This window comes from Abramis brama (genome assembly GCF_963993115.1).
Source record: "Abramis brama genome assembly, chromosome: 25".
NCBI lineage: Eukaryota > Metazoa > Chordata > Actinopteri > Cypriniformes > Leuciscidae > Abramis > Abramis brama.
In genome coordinates this window covers 24190269-24201115 of record NC_139987.1, presented here as the reverse complement: position 1 = coordinate 24201115, position 10847 = coordinate 24190269, and the positions used below count along the sequence as shown (strand labels likewise).

Here is a 10847-nt window from a genome sequence, read left to right as displayed (position 1 = left end):
TCCTTGAAATTTCCCCTGAATAAGGAAGTTTTTAAATTTCGTCATATCGGACAGTCAAGAGGAGCGTTTTATAGAGGGAAATCCTCTAAAGATGCAAATTAACTCGATTAAACTTGCTTTGCTTTGTCAGAAAACTATTAAACATAATTATTTAAATTTTCTCCTAATAAAAACAATGTCAGGACGCTAGCGCTAGGATGTGCTCAAGCTCACAATGACGCAATGCTCATGTTTTTATTATTAATTTTTTTTATTTGTGTTTTGTTTTTATTGAATTTTCAAAATCACAATTCAATATCAAGTTTTTGAAACACATTTTCAAATTTTGGAAGTATAGCAATGCACATTTTCAAATTTTGTAAGTAGCCTATCGCAATGCTCATGTTGCTGTCCGGATCCAATCATTTATTACAAAATGTAGCATATATATATATATATTATATATAAAAATGCTATTTAAACAGAATAACTTAAAAACAACTCTTCTTTTATGATCATGTTTGATAGATTAAGTAGGCTAGTTTGACATTATATTTGATTATTATTTCTTTAAAGTAAGCGGAGAGAAGCATTTGTTTTAATAGTAAAAAGTAATTACAAAATGAAAACATTAATTTAAAAAAATTGTTTTGAAAGTAGCATTTTTGTGAGACATGAAAACCATAAAAGAAAGTCTTTTTTTTTAAATAAACTAATTGTTTTGATCAGCAATAAAAATTGTAATTACGCCAGTTTTTTTTTTTTTTTTTTTTGTCACTTGTTTCTTCCACAGCTTTTGCAATAATGATGCAACTCAAGTTGTAGCTTGAAGGGAAAAAAAAAACTGAACATTATCCTAATTTGCAACAGTTTTGAAACCAACATAGGAAAAAAAGAAGTACTTATGAAACTGAAAAAATTAAGATAGTCTAACCTGTGTGACAACTAGCCCCGGTCTCCTCTGAGTGCATGGCTGTTATCTGTGATAAAAATGAGCAAACACTTTTACCCTCATCTTTGAAATTTACTTCTATGTCAAAGAAATTTAGGTTTTCAGCAGGGTCCAAAGGTTTCACATGTTTCTACAAATTATATCATGTGCATAACAATATGAGTGAAAAGTTGAACTGAAACATTTACAAGAAAATCTGACTTTTAATTCAAAGGAATTCACATGATTTTCACATGACCACACATTTTACTAAAATGTCAATAAATTCCAAACTTTGAATTACTGCATTGCCATTTACTTTCTAAATCCCATATCAATAAAAAGATAGACATGAAACTGCTCTTTTAAATCTTTCAAATAAATAAAAAATTGCATTAAATATTCTTGAATTGACCAAAGTATTTAAACGAACAAGTTTACATTAAAACCATACATTTTATCATTAGACGTTACATTTTGATGTTAAATCCACTATTGTTTAGTAAGTAATCCCCATTACTTTTTCAAGGGAAAAGTACTTGTAATGCATTATACCCAACACTGTTCCAGTGCACGTTAGACCATGAGCGCGGATGGACGTGTTCAGCGCATGGATGTTCACTATCTAGGGGACATATTTTCAAATGTTCAAATCACTTGTGCATGTGCTGTGGTCCGTGCAAACACAAAAATCAGGCTGACAGAACGCAGATGGTATGCCGATGACGAAAAATATGCAGACAGAATTTTAAGATTAAAATCTTTTATTTAAAGTCATAAAAATACAAAACACCTTTTAGTTTTTTCAAACGCCCCCTAAATTACTGTGTGCAGATGAAACCATGGCATTAGTGCTTAAAGTCGGCATCATGCAGTGGTTGGCCTCTAACCTCAAAAACAGAACCTTCTCAGTGAGCATTGGGAAGTTTTCTTCTTCGTCAGTTCCCCTATTATGTGGTGTGCCCCACGGGTCCATTCTAGGCCCTCTTCTCTTTTACTTTATATCCCACCATTGGGTGCTTTTAAGAAATATAAGATACCAGTGCTATGCTGACGATACAGTTTTATCTACCAGCTAAAACTGAAAAGTTTTTATCCTTTGGACGTGCTCTGCAACTGTTTTGAGGAGTTCAAATGTTGGATGGCTAATATTTTTTTGCAATTAGGCTAAATGAAAGCAAAAGGGAAATTTTCAATTCTTCTTAACCTGCACGTTAGCATGGATAAACAGACCACAGAATATGGTGGGCTGCTACAAAGTTACCGACTACGCCACCCCGGGGCCTATTTCCAGGGAACCGCCCTTAACATAAGAGCAAGGCTCACAGGTTCGTTGCGGCTGAGTCTGGTATCAGACATGGGTCGAGTACAAAAATAGAAAACTTTTATTCTCAATAAGGATATCCAATTTTATTTAACATACAAAAAAAACAGACAAGTCAAAGACATCAAATTCACACATACGTTACCACTTCAGAATTGGGTACTGGCACTCCTTTAAGGACACAGCAATCATACGTGCACCCTCACACCATGGCACTACACACCTCACTGTGATCACAGCATTCAGGCAAAGAACCACAACACAGGGATCGCTTATCCTCTGCAGCTGGCCGCCCCCAATTCTGCAGGAAAATACAGAATAACAAAAAAAAAAAAACGAAAAAAAAAAAAACTAAACCAAACCAATTAAAACACAGTAACAGGGCTATAGCAGATAAAGGACAGCAAAGCAGAGGCATAAGTGCCTTTCACTCTGTTACGACATGATGAACCACTGAAACGATTTTGGAAACATTATTTTAAGCTAAAAATAAAATAAAAAAATTCCTTAGTGTTGCTTTAAAACTTAATTCAAGTTTATTACTCACGACACATACTCGATGGTGCAGGCACCACGCCACAGGCCCCAAAACAACGGTCCAGCATGTTAAACAGTTAGGAAGGGAACAGGCACCGTACGCCTATACACACACATGCGGAAACAAACGAGTTAATAGCGCTTGTCTGCCGGTCTAATCCAGCAGCGAATCGTACTCGTAGCCTACTATCCAGTCTCCCGCAACTCGCGGGAACAGAATCAGTCACAGTAAAACGGTCCGAAGACGTATGGCGAAAATAAAGTGAAGCAGACAGCTAAACAGGCATCCAGACAGAAGTTTAGAGACGAACCAAAGCCCACTGTAACGTCCCTTGCACGTTGGCCCACACCCTAAACATAAAATATGAATTTAACCAACCAGGCAGCTAACGATCATATGGTTATAAGCTCAGTCAAAACATACCTGTAATGCGTCTCATGGTACCGAATCTGTTGCGTATTAAACGCATAGCCATTGGAACGGATTGAAATTGAAGGCATTCCGCAAAGCTCCTCAGTCCCCCTTTTTACAACAACAACAGACTCATGACAACCCAACAAATGAACAGACCGGTGCCTCGCTCTCTGACCAACGAAGAAGCACACACAGGACGTGAAGACGTCATATGGCCACTTTAGACCATCTTTAGGGCACAATTAACCCCCCCCCCCGGTCAGTTTCAGGCGAGAGATTGCAGTTGGAGGCAGGCCTGCCTCCAACTGCAATCTCTCGCCTGAAACCGACTTGTTACCGGCACAAAAAAAGAGATATCACATTTCTCCTATTTTAGCGACTTTACATTGGCTTCCTATAAAGTTTAGAATTGATTCTAAGCTGTTTTTGTGTACACGGCTTTATTTGGCATTGCACCAAAATTTCCATATCCCCATAAATGTCAGGTCTTCTCCTTCATTAGCCAGTTTTAAAGCTCTTAAATCTTATTTGTTCTCTCTCGCTTTTGATTAGATTAGATTAGTTAAAGGTTTGATTTGTATTGCATTTTGTTTAATGTGTTTATATTTTGTATGCTCCATGGTTTCTTTTTATATGCTCAATGTTTTATTGTAGGCTACAGCACTTTGGTGCAACTCCTGTACCTGGAAGTTGCATCTTTTCTACCCTATTGTGACGTATATCCAGGTGAAACAGCTTCTCTAACAAGAAAAAATGTAGATTTTGTGCATGGGGAATTGGTTGTGGTTTGCTATTGGTCGATGTCATGTGAGTGACAGATTGCTCCGCTCACACACCAGTAAACACATCATCAGAGAAGTGATGTCACTGCATGAGAGAGGGGAAGTTATTCTGAGTAAAGATTATGACCACACAGGAAATAATAATAATAATAATAATAATGATGTACATGGATAAATCATAATTAATACTGAAATTTTCCATAACAAATGATCAATTTAATTTCATGGTGACTTTAATTAGGCCTACTTGTAAAATCTCTATGAGAATAGAAGAGATACGTGAACTTATTAACTTTCGTTTTCACATAGGTAAAATACAGAAAAAGTTTAAGATTAATTAATTGGCTATTCCAGTGAAAGAATATCCACAATTGGGTTATTAGGAAAATATGTTGTTCAAAAGTGAGGATTTTTGTTAAGTAATCTCCATTCATTCACAACCAGACACGTATGCTGGAGTGTACAACAGAACTTCTGCACTTATGCAACTTCCTCATCTATATAGGTCCTGTCCCCATGCAGCTGCTTTAGTATAAGATAATATGACTCACTATACCTTTGAGTCAGAGAATGTAAACAGTAGTAAAGCACACAGGATATTGTGACATTGTCCACACCTGTTTTACCCAGTCGATACAGTTTGCTTTGTCTAATTGCTTCCTGTGACGTAATGACTTAAATCTTCATAATAGGCATGTTGTATCAACCAGTGTTGCATCATACTCATACTAGATAATCTCAAACTTTATAGTCGCATCATACAACCAGTATTACAGGGATCTGAATGGGTGTGTGAAGGAAAAAAGAGGGATAAAATAACATGAAAATTTCAGTGTTAGTATAAGCTATAACATTTTATATAGGCTAAATAACTTTACTGTTGAAATGCTGCCATTCAAAAGTTTGGGGTCAGGAAAATGTTTATTATTTTATTTAGAAAGAAATTCAGCAAGGATGCAATCAATTGATCAAAAGTGACAGTAATGACATTTGAAAATATTTCAAAAAATTTATGTCAAATAAAAAAAAATGTATTCATCAAAGAATCCTGGAAAAAATGTATATGGTTTCCACAACAATATTAAGCAGCACAAATGTTTTCCACATTAAAAATTAGAAATGTTTCATTCTGAAAGAATCTGTGACACGGAAGATTTCAGCTTTGATCACAGGAATAAATTACATTTTAAAGTCTATTTTCAACATTAATAATATTTCACAACGTTTTAATCAAATATGCAGCCTTGGTGAACTTTTAAGGCGGTTGTATGAGCATGACCATTTATGTACTTCCACTTCCAAATATGGTCTTCTGTCATTTGCCTGCTGGTAGAAGGAAGTTCATTGGCCACAAGGATGTAAAAAAAAACAACAACAAAAAACACACAACCCAGCCACACCACAACTACTCATAGATAAATAACGATTAATAGTCTTACATTTAAGCCTTAAATGCTTACAGATTAAAGAATCGTTCATAAAATGCTCAAATGTTTTTGTTTTCACACAATTATTTAAAATATTGTAATATTTTGACTGCATCTTCCTTGAAATTTATACTAAAAGTGTATTAATGTTCAGAAATATTGTAACAAAAAAAAAAACCAAACATTTATTATGCTTTAAATAAATCATGCTTAATATTACAGATGTGCAGCAACTCATCTTGACAATGTCCTTGATCAAAAACAGAATTCAACAGAGGCATGACAACCACAAATGAGCAATGTAGTGGCTTTTTGAGCAAATTCCTTGGAAATGTAACTTACTTACAATACAATACAATACAATACAATACAATATTTATTTTATAAAGCACATTTAAAAACAACCAAGGCTGACCAAAGTGCTGTACAGAACAGAAAAAATAAAACAACCAATAAAGAAACACAAAACAATAGATAAACAATAATCGTACCTAAATCAAGGAGTATTAAAAAACCAAAGAAAAATATAGCTGCGAGCAGCGATTGCGGGCCCAAGCCGGTGGCACCGCCACCCTGGTGCCTTTAGTTACACTAAAGCCACCGGGGTGGCGGTGTCACCGGCTTGGGCCCTCCATCGCTGCTCGCAGCTATATATATATATATATATATAACCAAAAATAAATAAATAAATAAAAATATAGATATATATAGATACAATAGGCCAACCTGACTTTGAACACAAGAGGGCAGTATAGCACTATGAATGACATAATTTATTTATTTTTTGGACTAAAAAAACATTCTGGATGTTTTTAAACTTAAACAATTATTAAATTGAAAAAAAAGAATAAAATGGGTTTAGTTCTGATATTTGTATAATTTTATATAGAAATAAATGGTGTATAATCACATTTTTAGAAGATAGGAGGTTTTTAGTGTTTCCTTTTTTGACATTACTTTAATCCCTCACCATAGCAAAACCGTTTGAGATATTTATTATCTGTTTACAATTTAGCATCTTTAATGTATTTTCATCATGTTGAAAAAGTTTGGTGGGAATAAAATAAACCACTTAAGAGGAGTGGGTAAAAATTCAGAGGCTGATTTTTCAAAGAAATCCACATTCAAACCAAAATATCTGACTTCCTGTTGCTCGGAGCTAATGGCTGAAAATTAGAAAATTGTCCGGCTCGATGAGACCAATATGTGTACTGATTTTTGTGACTGTACATGTGTGCAGAAGTTATACCACTTCGTGTTTCTCTTTTCTCGCCATAAATTCGTTTCCTCGCCACGACCAAACCGTTCGAGATATCAAAAATCCGTCTGCAATTTAGCATCCTCAATGTCTTGACTTTATGCTGACCGAGTTTGGTGGCAATTGAAAGAATTGCCTAGGAGGATTATTTCAAATACCAGAGCAAGCGTTCTCCAAACAACCCATAATAGCTGACTTCCTGTTGGGCTGGCGTAAAACTTGACCAAGGGAAAGTTGTTCGGCCCGATGAGATCTGTACGTGTACTGAGTTTCATATTAATTCATGCAAGCATGTTTGATCTATGGACCAAGTTTTCAGACCCTGTTCAAGGGTGAAAAATCCCCCCCCCCCCCCTCCTCACACACACAGAGAGAGAGAGGGAGAGAAAATTCTTCAGAAAAATCCACATTCAAACCAAAATATCTGACTTCCTGTTGGTCGTTGCTAATGACTGTAAATCGGAAAGTTGTCCGGCTTGATGAGAACAATATACATACCAAGTTTTGTTGCTGTAGATGAATCTAACCCCCCACTTTGGTCAAAAGGTGGCGCTACTGAGCCATTCCACCACGCCCGTTTCTGAAACTTTGCACATGTCTACTGGCTAATAAATGTGATGTGTCTGTCGAGTTGCATGCAATTTCAAGCATGCTAAGAGTCTCAAAAGCATCAAAAAATTATATTAAAGTTTGATGCGTTGCCATGACAACAGTATCTAAGATATCAATAATCCTTTCACAGGTCTACATCTGCCGTGTGTCTACATTATACACATAAAGTTTGAAGCAAATCGGGTAAAAATAAGAGGGTGATTTTCCACTAGAAATAAACCTTGTTGTATTATTTTATATTATTATTATATTATTTTATTTTAATTTAATACTGTGAAGCTGCTTTGATACAATCTGTATTGTGAAAAGCGCTATACAAATATACTTGATTTGATTTTGATTTGATTTGATTTCAAAGCATTTTGAAAATGACAACCTTCCTGCAGCCAGTTGGTGGCACTATAACTTTGACTCACAATAGTCACATCCATGTGATCGGCCTCTTACAATGAACACACTGCTGAAGTTTCATCAAGATCAGTTAATGTATGCAGAAGTTATAACACACTTCCTGTGTCCCATTATTCGCCATAAATTCGTTTCCTCGTCACGGCCAAACCGTTCGAGATATCAAAAATCCGTTCGCAAGAATTCATCCTCAATGTCTTGACTTCATTCACACCGAGTTTGGTGGCGATCGGATGAATTCCCTAGGAGGAGTATTTCACATTCGCCCTTTCAGGGCTTGGGCCCTAAAAAAATAATCCTTACGAAAACAATAGGGCCTTCGCCCTTTCAGGGCTTGGGCCCTAATAAATAAGTCTTTAAAGAAGATATAGTCTAGACGAGTTGTTACAAAAGCATGAATCACTGTTTGAAATTTACTCTGGGTTAAAAAAGGTTTCAATTTAGAGAGTTGGCGAAAATGAAAAAAACATGATTTTACAACAGCACTGATCTGTTTATCAAATTTTAGGTTGTGATCAAACAGAAAACCCAGATGAGTTTCATATGGGGCAAGAGAACCACGGTCAACATCAAGCACACAGGTTTCCTTGGACCCAAATAGAAATATTTCAGTTTTATTTGCATTTAAATTTAGAAAATTACTTGAAAGCTTAAGTTCATTTAAACAGGCCAATAGGAGTTGTAAACCATGTTTATCATTATGTTTAAAGGAAAATAGATCTGAGTTTTATCAGCGTATAGATGAAGGGATACTCCGTATTTATTAAAAATGGAAGCCAGAGGTAGCATGTACAGGGTAAACAATACCGGCCCAAGGACTGAGCCCTGTGGGACACCACAGTTTAGAGGTACACTAGAGGAGGACTGATGACCAATACGAACACTATTGTTTCATGTTGGTCAGATAAGAACAGAACCACTGTAAGACTACGCCACGAAAGCCCACAGATATCTCCGGACGTCTCAACAGGACCTTATGGTCGACTAAATCAAATGCAGCACTCAGATCTAATAAACTAAAGCCATGGATTTCCCAGAATCAGTTTCTGTGAAAATATCACTTGAAACTCTTAAAAGGGCAGATTCAGTACTGCACATGTAAAGCTTAAAAACCAGATTGAAATGTTTCATGGAGAGAATTTACAGCCAAGTATGATTGTAATTGAGTCAGTGCAACTCTCTCAACCCAGTAAACAATTACCGTCTTTCAACGTTGAAATATGGTTGAAAATAAGTCGGCGCCTTGGACTGGTTTACGACGTGATTTCAACTAAGTAGTTTCGGCTGGACTGTTTGACTACGTGTTTTCAACTGCTAAAATAACGGAGAAAACCAAACTACCAAACCATGTTCATTATTATCTCAAATAAATTTAAAGAGTTTTACATATTTCATCAAGACGTTGAAGATCAACCTGTTTTCAACGTTGAAAAGTCGTAATTAGACGTTGAAGATTTACGTCTATTCAACGTCTAATAGACGACTTTTTGCTAGCTGGGAAGGATCTTCGAAATAAACGGTATAGATTAGAAATAGGTCGGAAGTTAGAAAGAGAGGAAGTCTTGATCAGTAAGTGTGAATTCTGATTCTTATAAACATTGCAAGACATGAGTCGTCATTTTTCTAACAAATAGCCTACACACTGAGTTGAAAGTGCTGTGCACAATAACAGAGAGCATTTGGACAATTAAATCACACTTAGAAATGGCTGAAAATCATTGCATTAAATCAATTTTCTGTATCTGCTCAAATGATGCAGGATCTATCCTCGGAACGATCTTCATTGACATTAAGTGTACTGTACGTGTCCACCGTATTGAAGCTGCTGAGAGGTTCAAAGCCAGAATTCAGATTGCATTTTCATTTATGTTTCCACTGATTATGACCTTATTCAAGGGGCTATATGGACGAATTCTCATTAATTGATCAACAATGTTTGAACAGCTTGTGACAAAACTTCAAAAAACAAGACCTTCCCTGATTTCGCAATAGCATCTGGCTGCAGACTTCCACTTTCACTCGCAGACTTGCAAGCTCAAACTTGCACGCTCAGTCATGCTCAGTCACCTGGCTTCCTCTGGAAGTGACGTCACTTGCAATCGATACCTGCGATGCCTGAGAAGAACAGCTCCCAATGGCGTTCAAGAATAATTATATATATATATATATATATATATATATATATATATATATATATATATATACAGTCGTGCTCAGAATTAATCATACCCCTGGTAAATATGATTAAAAATGGCTGTAAAAAATAAATCTGCATCGTTTATCTTTTTGATCTTTCATTCAAAAAATTGGCAAAAATCAAACCTTTCATTGAAGTAAAAGAATTGAAAGTGGAGGGGAAATCACATTATGAAATAAATGTTTTTCTCCAAAACACGTTGGCCACAATTATTGATACCCCTAGAATTTTTTAAGAATAAAATATCTCTTAAGTATATTCCCATTAATATTTACCTTTTTTTAGCACACCAGGGTGACTAGGAATATGAAATTGTCTAGCTTTGACTTCTTGTTTCACAGGAGTTTATATATGAGGAAACACAAAGGCCAAATTCCCTGAATCATCCATCACAATAAGTAAAACCAAAGAATACAGTGCTGATGTGCAGCAAAAGATTGTTGAGCATCACAAAATAGAAAGTGGCTGTAAGAGAATAGCTAAAGAATTGAAAATCCCCATTTTGACCATCAGGGCCATAATTAAGAAGTTATAATCAACTAAAGATGTTACGAATCTGCCAGGAAGAGGACGTGTGTCTATATTGTCTTAATGGACGGTGAGGATGAAAGTTTGAGTGGCCAAAGACTCTTCAATAATCACAGATGGAGAATTGCAGAGATTAGTTGAGTCTTGGGGTCAGAAAGACAACCCCTACATCCCCACATGTTGTTTGGGAGGGTTTCAAGAAAAATGCTCCTCGCTCCTCCAAGAACAAACTCCAGCATATTCAGTGGTCAGACACGACTGGACCTTCAAACGGCACAGGGTTCTGTGGTCAGATGAAACTAAAAAAAGAGCTTTTTGGCAGCAAACACGTTAGATGGGTTTGGTGCACACAAGGATAAAAAGTACCCCATGTGTACAATTTAATATACCATTGGATCTTTAATGTTGTGGGCCTATTTTTCTGCCAGAGGTCCTGGACTTCTTATTCA

At 36.0% G+C, this 10847-nt stretch overlaps 1 long non-coding RNA gene across 1 annotated transcript; it reads right to left on the bottom strand.

Annotated features, from left to right (window-relative positions):
- Window positions 1–2396: 2396 nt before the first annotated feature.
- Window positions 2397–3315, bottom strand: LOC311076381. Its single transcript, XR_014604656.1, has 3 exons — window positions 3196–3315; window positions 2791–2874; window positions 2397–2535 (listed from the first exon to the last, which is right to left on the bottom strand). It is a non-coding gene; the product is annotated as an uncharacterized lncRNA (long non-coding RNA).
- Window positions 3316–10847: the final 7532 nt, after the last annotated feature.